Here is an 11,507-nt window from a genome sequence, read left to right as displayed (position 1 = left end):
GAACCAGCCACCCCCGGGACCCCTGGGAGAAATGTTCTGCTCTGTGACTGACTGGCTGAGCCGGCTCCTGTCGAGGTAGCAGGTGGAGAGTCACTTCCAGACAGGACCAGGAGCCTGGCATGTGACTCTGCTCTGCCACCACTCACTGTGTGCCCTCAGCAGGCCCTGCCCTTGCCGGGCCTGGGTTTCCTCCAGAGTTGGATGCTAAATGGTAGACTTTGGGGTCCCATGGGGCAGCTGGAGGTGGCTGGGGCTGGGTCGGCAGGTGGTGTGGGGTGTTCAGAGGCGGGGAGCAGGTGGGAGAGGGGAACAACCATAGGATGAGAGCGTTTCCGGTCACCCTCACTCCCTGACCGCTCAGCCAAAGCAGCTGCGTCCTCGACCATATTATAGCGGGGACCTTCCTGTAGGATTTTATCTGAAGAAAGCTTTTGCTGCTAAAACACAGTTCAAAGGCCAGATGACCCCCTAAACCCCAAGTCACTTTCAGCTCTGATCTTTCCACAGCAGTCACCTACCGGAGTTCACTGGTTTTGCTTCAATAACTTTCTGGTCTCTCAGAATTTTCAAGATGTTCATAATTTAGTGCCCGAATAGAGATGGATGTGTGTGCGTGTGTTTTTCTTCTTTTACAAAACCGCTGCTTAATTTGGAACATAATTTAAACTTGCTTTTCCCGAATGGCCTAGAACTAGGCTGGCGTGGAGGGCTGATGAGCTGGTGAGGCTGGTGCACGGTTTCCGCACGCACGCCCGGCTTTCTCCTCTGAGAGTGATGAGGTTTACAGCCCTTAGGTAAAAATAGCTTTGTGTGGCTTCCGCCAGGAAGACACTTAGAAAGGGAAAGAGGATTCATCTGCTAAAAAAGAAAAAGCCTCCCAAATTGCTACCATAATTTTGGAATTCATTTTTGCAAAACGTATCAGGGGACATAAGGATGTTCTTGCTCTCTAGGTCAGTAATTCCACTCCTGGGCATTTGCCCTGACGAAGTAAGTGTAAGTAAAGGGAAAGCTCAGTGGACAAAGCTGTTCTTGGCAGTGTGCTTCGCAATAGTAAAACGCTGGAAGCGGGAAAAGGTACTCAAGGTTAAGGGCAAAGGTTTAGGAATCGAATACAAGGTCAGATGCTCCTCTTGCCACTCAGAGCTCCATTCATTCATGGGAACACCTAACACTTCCTGAGAACCTGTTTGTACCAGGCGCTGTGCTCAGTGCTGGAGAAGCCAAGAGTGAAGCAGATGCCGTGTTTACGCCTCAGGGAGCTTAGGGCCACAGGGCCACAGGAAAGTCAAATGAGGCTTACAGTTCAACGTGATAAGGGAAGTACAGAGGAGGGGGGACACGTGAGAGGGACTAGAATCCAGATGAGGCACTCAGGGAAGGCTTCCTGGAAGAAGCGATTTTTAAGCCGAGTTATGAAAGTTATGGTGGTTGGCCAGGTAAGATGGGAGGAAGAGTGTTAGGGCAGAGGGCGCATGTAAAGACTGGGAGGTGACAGAGAACATGCTGAGGTGTGGGGACAGAGAGCGGAAGCAGAGAGAGACGGTGTTGGAGAGGAACTGGGAGCCCGCTGAGCGGGCCCTGTGACAACGTGAAAGAGCTTTTTCCTGAGTCACCAAAGTGTTTTAAGCAAGAGAGTGACGTATTTAGAAAGCTCGCTGCCATGTGGAGAAAGGCCGGTGTGGCTGTGGCCAGGCTAGTGGTGATGGCAGCCAGCCAGGGCAGAGGCAGGGCAGATGGGGAGACAATGTGAATGCGGACGATGGATCTTTAAGTCTCGAAAGGCAGAATGGTGCAGTGGCTGAGGGTGAACTCTGAAACCTGACTACATGGGTTCAAATCCCAACTTACTTGCTGTATAGCCCTTAGCAAGTTAACTAACCTCTCTGTGTTTTAGTTTCCTCATCGTAAAAGGAGGATCATCACAAGAAGCCACCTCATAGGGTGTTGCGAGTGTTGACGGAGTCGCTATGTGTAAGGCCCTTCCACGGTACCTGACGTGGGTAAGTGCTCCCTAAGTGAGGCTACTGGAGTTGTGACTGTTATTGGCAGCTTGTTGATATGGGCAGGGAGTCAGAGAGGGGCCGAGAGGGATGCCCACATCGCTGGCTTGGGCAGTTGGGAGGATGGAGTACAGGGTTTGAGGGGGGAAATGGATGAATTTGGTTTAGGGCATGAGGTTGAGGCATCAGTGGGTGAGCAGATGGAGATAAAGGTTTGAAGCTAAGGAAGCTGAGTCAAAGATATGGATTTGGGCCTCTTTGGGGTTGAGGAGGTGACTGAGACCCTGGGAGCTGATGAGATAGCCTGGGGAGGGGTGGAGCAGGAAGAGAAGAGGGCCGGGGAGAGAGGTGTGCAGAGCACCGAGAGCTAAGGGGCGGATCAGGGAGGTTTTCTCTTTGATGGGAAAGATTTAAACCTGTTTACACATCGATGGGAGAAGCCTTCAGAGAGCACACTGTGGACAAACGGGCTTTGTTATTTTTTCTTATCATCATCATCCCCAGCATCATCAGTGTGAGAGGGTGGAACAGGAGCCAGGATGTCAACCAGGGAGCGTGTTATGCTGCAGACAGGAGTTATTTATAATCACACGGGAAAATGCTTATAAAGTCACATGAAAAAGCAATATAAAGCATTGTATACGCAATATGTTAACTAGAGAAACACATCCAAAAATGTACTCATAGAAAAAACATCCAGGAAGGAGATGCACTAAGAAATAATAGTGCCGTCTCTGGGCGGTGGGGATATGGCAGGGCTTTCTTCTGAATTTGCTATAATGAGTATCTGTTCGTTTTATCATTAAAAAGTGTAATCAACTTTATTTTGTAAAAAGAAACAAACTAGGACAGTCAGGGGCTGTCCCTGCCAAGGTCACAGTGACCTTGAGCCAATCTCTGGTCTCCAGGGGTTTTGGTTGTACATCTACAGAAAGAGGAGGCTGAACAAGACGGCGTTCTCCCCAGCGTGTGCTCCTGGAGACTGCCTGGCAGAAGTGTCCTGGGAAGGAAAGGCTGTGTGGTCAGACAGCCTTAAGAACCTCCGCGCTCTGTACCCAGGAGGCCTCCCCCAGGTAGCTGCGGGCTCGGGCCCTCGCTCTGCCACCCCACTCTGCTCCTAGGCCACCTTCCTGAGGGCCCAGGCTCAAGCAGCCTTCATCACTGCTGACCCCTCCCTGCCTCTTTGCAGCCGTCTGGCTTCCTGAGAGTGAGGACTGTGGTATCCCCGATCCTGGGCTGGTGCCTGGCTCAGAGTATGCGACAGTACTTATTGGACGGATGGGTGGACACCTGGCTCCTCTGGACTCGCAATGCGCATTACCATATTAAAGACTCTGAGAAGATCCACACCAAAGGCCTGCTCAAACCTGTTTCACCCAGCAGTTCCCAAAGCCAGCGTCTACTACCACCCTGCGGAATTGATGTTCCAGGCAACACACTCCGGGAAATACTTGCGCAAGACGACCTCCAGCTTCCCTGCAGCTCCACCATTCTATGAGATGTTCAAACAAACATGCCTACTGCGGGGGTGGCCAGAGCACCTCGAGGGAGGTGAGAATGTGGGCGCTGCTCGGCTGCCCTCCTGGACTCCGCATCTCCCTGTCTGGCTATCCTGAGCACACTGTGTCCTTTTCCTCCACTTCTCCCGGCTGATGCCTGAGCCTGGCAATTGCCTCAGACTGAGAAGGAGACGCGCAGGAGTGAACTTGCCAGAACAAGGGAAAAGCCTTTCCTGCAGCATCTTGAGTTTCTAAAAATACTTTCACCTGGGCCCAGTGCCACAGACCCACAATAATTGAAAGTGAGGATGGGGCAACCACACGTGCCCCTGAGACCAGGAGCACAGGGATGCAGTCTGGCTTCTCCCATGACCTGATTCAAATGCAGATGCTGTGGCTTCTAAACCTGTCACTGCTGTGAGAATCAGAGTAAAATAAACCGTGTAAAAACAGGAACGCTGCCGTCCCATGGGCATACGTGGGGGGTGGGCAGCGTGCTGGGTTGTCACTCTCACAGCCCACTCTCTTTTTTCACTACTCATGGCTCTGAGGGTCCTGGGGGGTAACCTAAGACGTAGACGCCCATGTGGGCAAAGGAATCTCAGAAATGCCACAGACGGAGTGACATCAGCCTTGCCATGGCAGGGAGTCTAGCAATTTCCTAGTTCAGGCCTGGTAAGGAGGGAGAAACTGCCCCAAATGTTATACGCCGAAATATTATAAGCAAATTCTTTCCAGCATCCCCCATTCTGCTCCTCCCATCTCCATGGCACCTCACCTAATCAAAGGGGCAAGGGTCCTCCCTTGTCCGGGGGCTCGTTCCATTGCCACAGATGATCATCACGGCACCCTGAGGGTCTCGTTACTGGTTTGTACATCAGTAAGGCTGACTGCTCTAGAGGAAAGCAGTCTAAAGAATTTGCTGGGCACGAGGGAGCAACAGAGCATCCCTCCTGTGCTTTGTCCCTGCCGTTCAGATCCGGCCTCAGACCCCTTCCTAGCAGAACCTGGCGGGGAGGAGGGAATGGAGAGTCATTTGGCCTCTGAGTGCCGTTTCAGTTCTCTGTCACATTACGCTTCTGTATCGTGAACCTTCTCCCACAGCGTTTCCCAAGATGATATGGCACGGAGTCTTGGTCCACGGCCAATGACCAGCGTCTTGGGAGCAGAAGTGCCCAGTGCTCAGGTTTGGGAAGTGACAGTGTAAACAGGTTTTTACAGAACTTTCCAATGCCTTTACTAGACAACCTCCCCTGGAGTCTAGATAACACCTACTACGTGTAGTATGGGCACTTTCTTTTTTAACTATTTTTTTTATTGCGATAACCTTGGATTATAACATTATATAACTTTCAGGCGTACATTGTAATATACTTTGAATTCTGTGTAGATTACATCATGTTCACCACCCAAAGACTAATTACAATCCATCACCACACACATGTGCCTAATTACCCTCTCGCTTTCTCCCTCCCCATTCCCCTCTGGTAACCAATCCAATCTCTGTTGCTATGTGTTTGTTTGTCGTTGTTTTTATCTTCTACTTGTGAGTGAGATCATATGGTATCTGACTTTCTCCCTCTGACTTATTTCACTCAGCATAATACCCTCCAGGTCCATCCATGTTGTCACAAATGGCCGGATTTCATCATTTCTTATGGCTGAGTAGTATTCCATTGTGTATATATACCACCTCTTCTTTATCCATTTGTCCCTTGATGGGCACCTAGGTTGCTTCCAAGTCTTGGTTGTTGTGAATAATGCTGCAGTGAACATAGGGGTCCATGTATCTTTATGTATTTGTGTTTTCAAGTTCTTTGGATAAATATCCAGCAGTGAAATAGTTGGAACATATGGTAGATCTATTCTTAATTTTTTGAGGAATCTCCATACTGTTTTCCTTAGTGGCTGCACCAGTTTGCACTCCCACCAGCTCAACTTTCATTCTTTTGCATGTGGCTGTCCAGTTTTCCCAACACCATTTATTGAAGAGACTTTCCTTTCTCCATTGTATGCTCTTGGCTCCTTTGTTGAAAATTAGCTGTCCATAGATATGTGGGTTTATTTCTGGGCTCTTGATTCTGTTCCATTGATCTGTGTGTTTGTTTTCGTGCCAGTACCATGCTGTTTTGATTACTATGGCTCTGTAGTATATTTTGAAGCCAGGGAGTGTGATACCTCCAGCTTTGTTCTTTTTTTCTCGGGAAACCTTTGGCTATTCAGGGTCTTTTGTTGTTCCATATAAATTTTAGGATTCTTTGTTCTATTTCTGTGAAAAATGTTGTTGGAACTTTGATAGGGATTGCATTGAATCTATAGGTTGCTTTAGGAACTATGGACATTTTAACTACGTTAATTCTTCCAATCCAAGAGCACAGAATATCTTTCCATTTTTTTGTGTCTTCTTCAATTTCTTTCAACAACATCTTATAGTTTTCAGTGTACAGATCTTTCACCTCTTTGGTTAAGTTTATTCCTAGGTATTTTATTCTTTTTTTTGCAATTGTAAATGGGATTGCATTCTTAATTTCTCTTTCCGCTACTTTGTTGTTAGTGTATAGAAATGCAATTGATTTTTGTATGTTGATTTTATATCCTGTGACTTGACTGTATTCATTTATTATTTCTAAAGTTTTTTAGTGTGTTCTTCAGGGTTTTCTATATGTAAAATCATGTCGTCTGCAAATAGTGACAGTTTCACTTCTTCTTTTCCAATTTGGATCCTTTTTTATTTCTTTTTCCTGCCTGATTGCTCTGTTAGGACTTCCAATGCCATGTTAAATAAGAGTGGTGAAAGTGGGCATCCTTGTCTGGTTTCTGTTCTTAGAGGGATAGCTTTCAGTTTTTCTCCACTGAGAGTGATGTTAGCTTTGTGTTTGTCATATATGGCATTTATTATGTTGAGGTATTTTCCTTCTGTATCTATTTTATTTAGAGTTTTTATCACAAATGGATGCTGTATCTTGTCAAATGCTTTCTCTGTTATCTGTTGAGATGATCATGTAATTTTTATTCTTCATTTTGTTAATGTGGTGTATCATGTTAATCGATTTGTGGATGTTGAACCGTCCCTGCATCCCTGGAATAAATCCCACTTGATCATGATGTATGATCTTTTTAATGTATTGTTGTATTCGATTTGCTAGTATTTTGTCGAGGGTTTTTGCCTCGATGATCATCAGTGATTTTGGCCTGTAATTTTCTTTTTTGGTGTTGTCCTTGTTTGGTTTTGGTATCAGGATAATGTTGGCTTCGTAGAATGAGTTAGGAAGCTTCCCCTCCTCTTCAATTTTTTGGAAGAGTTTGAGAGGGATAGCTATTAGGTCTTTGAATCTTTGGTAGAATTCTCCAGAGAAGCCATCTGGTCCTGGACTTTTACTTTATTTTTGGGGAGGGTTTTGATTACTGTTTCAATCTCCTTCCTGATGAATGGTCTACTCAAATTCTCTAAATTGACATTTAAAGTAACTATTGATAAATATGTGTTTATTGCCATTTTGTTACTCTTTTTTCTGGGTGTTTTAGTACTTATCTGTTCCTTTCTTCTTCTCTTGCTCTCTTCCCTTGTGGTTTGATGGCTTTCTTTAGTAGTATGTTTCATTTCATTCCTCTTACTTAGTTGTTTATTTATTATAGGTTTCTGGTTTGTGATTACCATGAGGTTCCTATATAATATTCTACATATATAGCAATCTATATTGAGTTGATATTCTCTTTAGCTTGACCTCTAAAAGCTCTACTCTTTTACTTCCTCCCACATTTTATGTTTTTGAAATCATATCTAATCTCTTATTTTGTGTGTGTCTATCCATATCCTCTTATCATTGAAATAGGTAATTTTAGCACTTTTGTCTTTTGACCTTCATATTATCTTCATAGGTGGTTGATCTTCTACCTTTACTGTATTTTTGCCTTTACCAGTGATTTTATTGCCTGTTTTCTAAAAAATAATTTTCTTATCCCTGTTTGTGTCTTCTCTTTCCCACTTAAATAAGTCCCTTCAGCATTTCTTGTAGAACTGGTTTCTTGATGATAAGCTCCTTTAATTTTTACTTGTCTGGGAAACTCTTTATCTCTCCTTCCAATCTGAATGATAACTTTGCTGGATAGAGTATTCTTGGCTGTAGGTTTTTTTCCTTTCAGCACTTTAAATAAGTCTTGCCACTCTCTTCTAGCCTGTAGGGTTTCAGCTGAGAAGTCTGCCAATAGCCTTATGGGCTTTCCTTTCTATGTCACTTGTTGCCCTTCTCTTGTCACTTTTAGGATTCTCTCTTTATCCTTAATTTTGGATGTTTTAATTATAATGTGTTTTGGTGTGGACCTCTTTGGGTTTCTCTTGTTTGGTGCTCTCTGAGCTTCCTGTACTTGGACATCTGTTTCCTTCCTTAGGTTAGGAAAGTTTTCAGCTATTATTTCTTCAAATAGATTCTCTGCCCCTTTGTCTCTCTCTTCCCCTTCTGGGATACCTATAATATGAATGCTAGTGCACTTGATATTGTCCCAGAGGTCCCTTAGACTGTTCTCATTCTTTTTAATTCTTTTTTCTTTTGCTTGTTCAGCTTGGGTGATTTCCTCTAGTCTTTCTTCCAGCTTGCCGATCCATTCTTCTGTATCACCTACTCTGCTATTGAGTCCCTCTAGTGAATTTTTCATTTCCAGTGTTGTATTCTTCATTTCTGATTGGTTCTTTTTTTATATTTCCCAATTCTTTGTTGATGTTCTCACTACGTTCTTCCAGTCTTCCTATGAGCATCCTTATGAGTTTTTGTTTCAACTCTTTGTCAGGTAGACTGCTTATTTCTGTTTCACTTAGTTCTTTTTCTGGGATTTTGTCCTGTTCCTTTGCTTGGAATGTATTCTTTTGCCTCTTCATTATGCCTCTTTCTCTGTGCTTACACCTATGTATTAGGTGAGTCGGCTACGTCTCCTGATCTTGGAGGAGTGGCCTTATGCAGGAGATGCCTTTTAAGTCCCAGCAGTGTGCTTCCCTCTCATCACCAGTCCCAATGATCCAGGAGTGACCCCTGTGTGGGCTACTTGTGTCCTTCTGCTGCAGCAGGATTGCATTTACTGCAGGTACCCAGGGAGTCTAGGCTTTCCCTCCCTGGCCAGCTGTTTGTAAATCAGGTCTGGGGAGCCACAGCACCATTGGTTACAAGGCATAATAGCACACCTCTGTTGCAGTTTTCCTGTTCATTGAATAGGCACCCAGTGTAGCTTCTTGCTAGGCTCAGGGGCTTACAGTTGCTGTAGGCCTCAGGCCTGCAAGTCTGTTACAAGCTCTCTTACGATTGCAGCTGAGTGGAGCTGGCCCTAGGCACAGGAGCACCCAATTGTTGCAGGTTTTGGAAAGTGGGGCCAATCCACTTTGTGGCTGTTTGTGGAGTATAGGTCTTCTGCCACTGATAAGCCCTAGCCCCCACAGGTCCACACACACCATCAACACAGTCCTGGCCCATGCACACTTCCTGACCTCCTGGAGTGTACCCCATGGTCCCACTGCAGAGGCCCCACATCTCCACCAACATCCCCACAGTTCACCTGGTTCTCACACAGGCCATGCCCCACAGAGGCAGACACATTCACCTGCCTATAGAGAATCAAGGCAACTAGTCCATGCAGACCGATAGGTAGCCTGAGGGCTTGCTGTTGGGTGGGGCCAGTCCCTATGGCAGGCTGCCTATCCTGGCTGAACTAGATTAAATCTGCCCTCCAGTGGGTGTGGCAGACTCCTAGGCTAACAGGCCAGGGGAAGAGCTTCAGTGGCATCTGCCAACGTCTGAGTCAGCATCCCTGAACTAGGACACAATAATGGCCGCCATCGATGTCTCAATCTCCAGAGAGGTCTCACCTCTCACCAAGATGCACCCAAAGCCTACCAGGTGAGTCTCTTTTCACCAAAGGACTGTGCAGCCTTCTTTCTGGTGATTTTAGGTTGCTATCTGAGACAGGTGAATTTGTGTGGGTCCTTTAAGAGCCAGGTTTTTTCCGCTTTCGTCTGATAGCTTTTCTGGGGGTACTCCCCGTTGCAATTAATAGCCAGTGAAGCCAAATAGTAGGACCCTCGTCTCAGTTGTGCTGAGTCTGAAGGATGCTTGTAGTGGTGATGTGCCCCTGCTCAGGTCTCCAGTCCTCCAGGGAGGGCTGTGTACCTTAGGGTGGCTCCCACCACCCTGGCTATGAAGCTCCGCCACTTGTGAAGGTAGTTTTTTTCTCTCCGGAAAGAACTTCTGCCTCTTCCGCCTCAGTCAGGACAGTCCCTTGTTGTGGGGGTTCTTTTTATCCAGTTTTCAGTTCTCTCTCTGGGGTAATATTTCCAAGAATAGTTGTAACCTGGTTGTGTTTGTGGGAGGAGGTGAGTTCAGAGTCCACCTATGCCTCCATCTTAACGAGATCTCCTTGTATGGGTACTTTCTAAAGTATATCAGCAGCTCCTCGAAGGGCGCTCTTCAGAGCATCAGTCTGAGAACGTTGGCATAGCTTGCGAGAGCTAGGAGTTCCACCCTTAGCTCTGCACCACTAAGTGACAACCTTGGGCAAGCACCTCTATCTTTCTACCCCTCTGTCTTTTCATCTTCAAAGAGGAGCAAGTGGTCCTACGTCTCAAGGCTGTCGTGCGGATGAATGTTGGTGAGGAAGTGGAACAATGGGAACTCTGCTACACTGTAGTAGGACAAAGACAGGGAAAAATCCAGAGAAGCGGAGCATGTGTGTGCCCCAGAAAACCAGCAGTCCCACTCCTGGGTAGAGATCGCAGAGAAGCTCTTGCTCATATGCACACACAAAAAAAGTGCACAAGAATGCTCACCATGGCCCTGTTGTGTAACTAGATGTTGAATTGACCCTTCAGTGGAGGAGCCAAGACCCAATAGATGTGGCATTCCGGAGGCACTGATAGACCTGTGCAGAATTTACAAAGGAGGTCCCCAAGAGAACTCTTAGCGTCCCTCATCCACGGTAAGGGGATACGAGGGTCGGGAACTAGAATAAGTATTTGTAAGGAAGATCTTTGGGGGAAAGTTGAGCTGTTGATTCGAACCCTTTCTCATAGGAGGAAGGGGTGGGGGTTGCTCCCCCTCACCTCAAGCCTCTTGAGCTTGGGGTGTGTCCCCTGGAATTTGTAGACTAGTGGCTAAAAAGTCTAAAGGCAACAGGTGGGTCTCAGCCAGATGCCCAGAGAAGGCTGTGTGCGGGAGGAAGTGATTTCCCATGCACTGGAGTCAGGGCACAGGAAGCACAAAGCTTCCTCGGACCAGATGTGAGCCGCCAAGCTAGCCCGGATGGTGTCATCGGAGATCCTGACCACAGGGCCACCTGGAGGGGCGGTGGGGCTTCCACAGAAGGAGGACTGGAGGTGGACTTCCCTGTGGGTATGTGGCTGCAGGAGAAAGCAACTACCTCACAGAAGACCTTTACCCAGGTCAAGGGGACTGAGGGTGAGACCATGGCACTGTAGGGCTTCCCCAAGAACCTCTGGGAGCTCCTTGAGAAGGGTCAGTTGAAACAGCTGCCCCGCCCAGAGAGTGGAGAACCATCGTAGTGAAGCAAGAATTTTCCTTTCTTCTCCTCACACTCCCAGCCTAACCCGGTGGGAACCAAATTCCGCGAGCTGGAGGAAGACGGAAGCCGCGCTCCGCTTTCTGCCACCAGGTGGCGCACCTGTAGCCGGCGGGACTGCAGGTAAATCCAGTTCGATGTTCTTCACCATTACCTTCTGTTTCCATCTTAGGGTGCTACAGCACCTGCTTTTGTTCTAAGCCGAAATAACCAAATTTGTTCCTAACGCTAGGAGCTCAGGCCACATCGGTGTTCACGAGCCCCTAAACCTCACCCCTCCCTTAGGCTTCCCAAGTGAAGAGTGCTCATACGCCAACCAGCAGGAAAGTCTGTCTGCGGCCCCCGCCCCCTTCCCACGTCCCGGTCACAGGCTGGTACGAGTGTGCATCCCGTTTGTGTTGAAAGGTGTGGAAGAGCGCGGAGGAGAGAAGTTGGAACGACGGGGACC

The sequence above is a fragment of the Equus caballus genome, chromosome 24, assembly GCF_041296265.1.
Source record: "Equus caballus isolate H_3958 breed thoroughbred chromosome 24, TB-T2T, whole genome shotgun sequence".
Taxonomy (NCBI): domain Eukaryota; kingdom Metazoa; phylum Chordata; class Mammalia; order Perissodactyla; family Equidae; genus Equus; species Equus caballus.
Note: the sequence above shows the minus strand (reverse complement) of the source record.